The following is a 7,238-nucleotide window of genomic DNA, read 5'->3' as shown; positions in this document are numbered from 1 at the left end:
TAATAACCACTACAACAAAAGGTGGTTTTAGCGGCAATTATTTAGTGGTAATAGCATAATTGCCGCTAAAATATATAGTAAAGGTAAAATATTAGCTGCCAAATAATATTGGTCAGCAATAAGTATATTTTTAGTGGCAATTCAAGAGAATAGCCCGCAAAATTTTTGTTTTTACTTTTTCTCTTCCCTCCAATTTATGTTTCGCTCTAAATATTTTCCCTCCTATATAATTTACCACTCCACTTTTTCTTAAAAAAAATACTACGAATCTCATTGTAATTTGGACCTCAAACTACGACTCTTCCATAAGCTTTGCAAAGTTCTAGGAGTAAGAAAACCTAACATTGCAATTTGGCCTTCAACAAACAAAATTCTTCGTAGGTTGTAGGTACGGTTTTGATTAATCTCTTTATTTCTAATTCAATATTTTTCAATTTCTCTTTATACATTTTCTATTTCTATCTCTATCTTTTAGAATTTAGGGTTCAATGCATATGACAACAGAAATATTGAACCTTTTTGACTTAATACCTAAAAGCCCAACTCAATTTTTTCCCTTATAAACACCTTTCTTCGCTATATCTCATGTTTTATTGTTTTGTTATTCTTTGTGCTTAAAAACATAGCAGACTTTAGTGCTTTCTACAAGGTCTTGTTTGTTAAGAATGTGTTGATTGCCATTAAATAGCTTTTGCTCTATGTTTTTACATATGTGTTTATTAAGTCAGATGATGAAAATTTCGTCTCCTCGGACTGTCATTCATGATAGCTACTAAGATCATCCTATTTCTCAAATATCTTCCTAATCTTTTTTATTTTGCTATAATATAATTGAATTGATTTAAATAAGATAACTTAAGACAGTTCTTATAATTAATTGTGGTGTTCTTGTTTTAGGGAGACTATAATTTTGAATTTAAAATCTCTCGGTATGGTTGAAATTGTATTTGCTGGATCAATTCAATTAGCTAGCTTGGCAGATTGAATGTTAAGGGTGGAGAAAAGTTTATGTTTTGAATTATAATGTTGGTAGTTGTTTATGCTCGTGGAATATTTTGCTGCACTTTGTGTTCATTCTCAGAACTATTTCTTCTGGCTAGATAGACCGAGTCTCATTATTGAAGTTGTGTGATTATTCTACGTGAACATCCACTACTAGCAATTTAAAAATCTTTGCTATGAAGGAACTCTTTCTTGTTGATTTCATCATAGTAAACTTCATTCTTAATGATGATCGCCTTGAAATTATACCAAGTTCAAGTCGTCTTTTGGATTTGGTAATACTTTAATCTTCTTTGATTTTTAAGTAGTGAAAGTTGTATTTTTATGGAGATTTTATATCAGTTATTAGAATAGAAATGTCTTTTTTGAAAGTAGTAGTTATTCTGTCTTTGTTATATGATGAATCTGGATCAACGTGTTTGTGTGTAAAAAGATCGGTTAGGATGGAGTTCATGAGAAATAGGTGTTAGATCATGATTCTCTAATCCTTAAAGCTATTTAAATTAAATCATGAACTTATACCCATTGGTGCTAGAAAAAAAGATGGCATACACTACAGATATTGATTTGCTTTTGTAGAGTAACTTTATCTCTTATTTTGTCTGCTTCTTCCATGTTTCTTAATTCACTAAGAATTCTCCTCCCTTTTACTAATTATTTTTAGTTCTTACAGTAATTTCAGGGAAAAAACATGACATTCCTAGAAAAAAAAAATGGATGTATTGTGATATAGTAAAGAATACTTGGACGGAGTAGAAGATTTTATGAACTATGCCTTTTCTGGAAAACAAGGCGGAGAAAAAATTACATGTCCTTGTATGAAATGTGTGCTTATTCATCAAGTAAATCAGGCTACAACATATGATCATCTTGTAGTTAATGGTATTATGCCGTCATATGATGAGGATGTGTGTCGCAAGACTTTGTGTGTGTGTACATAGATCGCTATTTATTTGTTTTTAACAGTTTGAGATGAGGAAGATGCTTTCTCCTATTTTGCATATGACCTACTAGTCTGTTGGAGCTATTCTGGTACTAGTATAAAGTAATGAAGCTAGATAATTTCTTCATCTTGGAAAAGGAACTATGCAACCTAGAGGCGCAACCGACTGGTAATTGAACAAGATGATGATGGAGATATGCGACCTTTTATTGAGCAATTGATGGATGGTAAAAACTACTCTGCAACTGTAATGACCCGGCCGGTTGTTTCGAGAGTTATAGTCCCGTTTTCCCCATTTCTATTTCCTTTTGTGCTTTTCAGCTGTATTATGATATATCAGGTTAGTTAGTTCGGGTCCGGAGTGGATTGGGACACTTAGTCTCTAAAGTAGAAGCTTAAGTTGGAAAGATCAATCACATATTGACTTATATGTAAACGATCTCAGATTTAAATTATGATGGTTCCATTAGCTTTGTTAGGTGATTTTGGACCTAAGAGCGCGTCCGGAATGTGATTTGGAGGTCCGTAGTGAAATTAGGTTTGAATTGACGAAAGTTGAAAATTTGACGATTTCGGTCGGCTGCGGAAAATTTGATATCGGGGTCGGAATGGATTTTTGAAGGTTGGAGTAGGTTCGTGATATCATTTTTTACGTGTGTGTAAAATTTGAGGTCATTCGGACATGGTTTAGTTAGTTTCAGCATCGGTTGTCGAATTTGGAAGTTTAGAAGTTCTTAGACTTGAATCCGAGGGTAATTTGGTATTTTGATGTAGTTTTGAGTGTTTCGAAGGTTCGACTAAATTTATATGTTGATATATGACTTGTTGGTATGTTTGGTCGAGGTCCCGAGGGGCTCGGAGTGAGTCCGGGTGGTTAATGGATTGTTTGAAATTGAAAAATAAAGCAGCAGCTGCTGTTACTGGTATTTCGCACCTGCGGAGGGGGAGCTGCAGGTGCGAGGTCGCAGGCGCGCGTGGGAGTTCGCAGGTGCGGACAGTGTTGAGGTAGGCTGGGTCCGCAGGTGCGTAGGAGAGGTTGCATCTGCGAGTCCGCAGATACGGATAGGTGCCCGCAGAAGCGGAAGTGAGAGGTCAGGCAGTGGCCGCAGGTACGAGGTTTTTTCCGCACCTGCGTGGTCGCAGATGCGGATATGAAGCGCAGGTGCGAGGTTGGGGGTTTTATTGATTTTTCGCAGGTGCGGAGGTTCTTGAGCATATGCGGCACTGCAGGTGCGCATATTTAGCCGCAGGTGCGAAAAACCTGGGCAGAAACTATAAATTGAATACTTCGCGAATTTTGGTTCATTTCCACCACTTTCAAGTCGATTTTTGGAGCTCTTGGAGTGACTTTTGAAGGGATTCAAGTGTATTCACTGAGGTAAGTTACTGGAGCTCTATTATCATTAGCTATGGTATTTTTCCGTTAACTTCTCACCTAATTAGTAGGATTTTTGGAGTGAAATACGGGGTTAGGGCTTGAGATTTTAGAGAGAGTAATTTGGGGATTTGAGGGACCAAATGAGGTCGGATTTTAATGAATTTAGTATGGGTAAACTCGGGAGTGAATTGGCTTTTTGGTTTTGTGACTTTTGTTGGATTTCGAGACGTGGGCTCGGGAGTAGGGTTTGAGTGAATTTCAGGATTTGGCCTATAAATTGGTATTTTCCTTGTGGGATTAATTCCTTTAGCTCATATTGATCGTATTTTATTGCTTGTGTCTAGATTCGGGTCATTTGGAGGTCGGTTCGAGAGGAAAGAGCATTCTGGAGTAGGAGTTCTACGTTGTTGAGATAAGTAACAGTTTTAAATCTGGTCTTGAGGGTATGAAACCCGGAGTTTGGTATAATGTGACTGTTTGGAGGTGACACCCATGCTAGGTGACGGGCGTGTGGATGTACACCGTGAGGGATCGAGACTTGGTCCGTCTCGGGAGACTGTGAAGTCTAATGGCCTTTATTTGTATTCATATGCATTCCTGTCTACTAGAACTTGACTGCCTTTCATGTTAGAAATCATGCTTAGGCTATATTCCTGCTTCTGGTAGTTATATTCAGTCATAGTGTTTCTTGTACATGTTTACCTCAGTCTCTGCTATTTTTTCTGATGATATAGTGTAACACTTTGATTTGGGCTGTTTTTCCTTTCTTTATTGAGAGCTATGAGACTAGAGAGGTTCATGACTGAGTAAGGCCGAGGGTCTGGTTCTGAGGTATTGTTCTATGACACGTTAGTTATCCGTGCAGATCCTTATGTTTATACTATGTCACGTGAGTTGTCCGTGCATCACGTGAGTTATCCGTGCGAATCAAGATATGATATTATAGCACGTGAGTTGTCCGTGCGGATTATAGCACTTGGGATGTAGGAGGCCCTCATGAGTCTGAACACCCACAGTGAGCGCAGGTACCTATTGGGAGTGTGTATTGAGGGCTGAGAGCCGAGAGTGTGAGCTGTTGAGATGGGTTGAGTGACTGCTGCCTTGAGAGGCTGTACTTGCTTTTATTTATTGTTGCACTTAGTTGTTATCTGATGTTATGAAATTTCTGGAAGATTCATATCTGTTTTACATGAGCGCGAACTGATTTGACTTATACCATAGGATTTGAAAGCATGTTCACTCTTTAATGAAAACTTTTAAAATGAACTGTACTGTATAGCTCGTCACTGCTTCTCAGTTCCTTATTTATTTCTGTTACTTGCTGAGTTGGTTGTACTCATACTACACCCTGCACTACATGTGCAGATCGAGGTGTGTCTGAGCACGAAGATTGTTGAGTCCAGGCCTGGTTGAGTTTCAGAGACTGCAAGGTAGCTGCCAGCGTCCGCAGGACCTTGTTACTCCTTCCATATTTCCTTCCATTTTGTACTGATATTTAGACATTGACTATAATAGTTTTAAATACTTAGACGCTTATGACTAGTGTCACCCCAATGTTTAGGGCTGGTTTCCGCATTTTGATTCTATATTGAGTTCAACTTTGATTTTATGAAAAATTCCTGATATGGAAAGCTTTACTTTACTTTTATATTTAGTTTGGAAGTATTTTTGAAAAGGTCGGCTTGCCTAGTACCACTGATAGGCGCCATCACGACGGGTTAGGTTTTGGGTTGTGACAGTAACCCAACCATCTATTGAGCAGTTGATGGATAACCAGAACTACACTGAAGCCGAAGCACATGGCGGTCAATCTAATGAGCTGAATACTTCTGCCGGTGGCACTGAATATCAACATAATGATGAATCAGGTAACCTTTTTCTCTGTGTTTGTTTTCAAATCTTAGTTATGTGAAAACTTTGGTTAATCTGTTTGTGTATATAGTTTTATGGTCTAGAATGCGAGCTTCTTACAGTTTTGTTCTGAAGTTACATATTTTGGTTAAGATTTTATCAATTTTTGATATTTTTTGTTCAGATTTAGTATCCCTTCTTTAATGGAAAGTAAGGCTTGAAAATCAGTTCCATTACTACTTTGTAACTGTAATTCATTAAAGGTGAACATGCATGGTAGGAAGGTTAGAAGAAAGCATAAGAAAAAAAATACATTGGAATCTTGTTGTTTAGTCATTTTATGTACTTGTTATTTTTTCTTTTTCATTCCTGGACTAAGAACATAGAAAGTAATCCTTTATGTAGCAGAATTAATATGAATTCCTGATGAGCCATGATGCACTTGGAAGTTTAAATGTATTTCTGCCAACAGAAAGTCGATGAAAATTGTCCACTTTTTTCTTGTTTAAGTGCCAACAATTTCTGACCATTTCTAAATTCTATTAAATCTTTTCCTCTCAAAGTAATTTTATTTTATGACATAAAAGAGGACCATTGCAGAAACGGAAAGAAAGACAAAAAAATTCTTGTTTAAGTGCCAACAATTTCTGACCATTTCTAAATTCTATTAAATCTTTTCCTCTCAAAGTAATTTTATTTTATGACATAAAAGAGGACCATTGCAGAAACGGAAAGAAAGACAAAAAAATCTATCCCTTGTGCTTCAAATCTTTTCATTCTCTAATGACCTTCGAATCTTTTTCATTATAGGTAATTTGAAGGCAAGAAAGGTTCGTGGGCCTACTTTTCTAGGCTTTGATCCGTATCTTTTTATTTAATTTCATCTTGGTTGTCACAATACAGAAATACAATTGAGCACATATTAAACAATAACAACCCAGTATAATTTTACTAGTGGGATCTCGGAAGGGTAGTGTGTACGCAGATCTTACCCCTACCCTGGGGTAGAGAGACTGTTTCCGATAGACCCTCGGCTCCCTCCCTCCAAGAATTCCCCATCTTGCTCTTGGGGTGACTCGAACTCACAACCTCTTGGTTGGAAGCGGATGATGCTTACCGCTAGAGCAACCCACTCTTGTCATGAATCACACATATTGTTCTTACAAAAAGGAAAATTTCTAGAGTTTTATCAATGTATTACTACATAGTGAAAAGATTATTTATATATTCAGTTAAATGAGCCCAAAGGTATATTAAGATTCCGGAATTACGAGCTTGAGAAAAGTCCAGAAGCATGATCATTTTGGGCAACCAATAATATGATACAGTATCTCGAGCATGACATGGGTTTGTATTTACCAAGTACATTTCAATCCCTTTACACATTTCCCTTTCTTTGGTTTCAGTAATTTATTCTCTTGTTCTTTGCTAGACCCCTTCCATTCTGTGGATTCAAAATTTTAATATGATTATAGGACTAAATCATTGTAATGTCCTTTAATATCATATTATTGATTATTGTGATGACCCAAAATGTCATCTTTAAATTTAATAATTATTTCTGTGTTCTAAGACCTCGAATAACACTATTCATCATTCCTCGACTTGTGTGTGCAGTTTGTATAATTTTCCGGAAAGTTTTTATATAAAAAATTGATTAAAATGTGAAATAGAGCTTTAAAACTCAACTGAGTTGACTTTGGTCAACATTTTGAGCAAACAGATTCAAATGAGTATTTTGACAGTTCCAATAGGTCCGTATCGTGATTTGAAACTTGGGCGTATGCTCGAAATTTAATTTGGAGGTCCCTAACTTGAATTATCGCCGGTTGGCGAAAACTAGAAGCCTAAAGGCTTAAATATTTCAAAGTTTGACCACAAATTGACTTTTAGTGATATCGGAGTCGAATTCGAGTTTTGAAAATTTTCGTAGGTCTGTTATGTCATTTATGACTTGTGTACAAAATTTGAGGTCAATCGGACTTGATTGTTAGGTTCCGGCATCGTTTGTAGAAATCGGAAGTTTCAAAGTTCATTAGGCTTGAATCTAGGGGTGTAAATGAA

General features: G+C 36.7%; 1 long non-coding RNA gene across 1 annotated transcript; it reads left to right on the top strand.

The window, feature by feature from the left end:
• Positions 1-268: 268 nt before the first annotated feature.
• On the top strand, positions 269-6,616 carry LOC107781081 (uncharacterized). Its single transcript, XR_001646954.2, has 3 exons — positions 269-388; positions 4,689-5,191; positions 5,985-6,616. It is a non-coding gene; the product is annotated as an uncharacterized LOC107781081 (long non-coding RNA).
• The last annotated feature ends 622 nt before the right edge of the window (positions 6,617-7,238 follow it).

This window comes from Nicotiana tabacum, chromosome 15 (genome assembly GCF_000715075.1).
Source record: "Nicotiana tabacum cultivar K326 chromosome 15, ASM71507v2, whole genome shotgun sequence".
NCBI classification, from domain to species: Eukaryota; Viridiplantae; Streptophyta; class Magnoliopsida; order Solanales; family Solanaceae; genus Nicotiana; species Nicotiana tabacum.
Note: the sequence above shows the minus strand (reverse complement) of the source record. Positions and strands in the feature narration are given on the sequence as shown.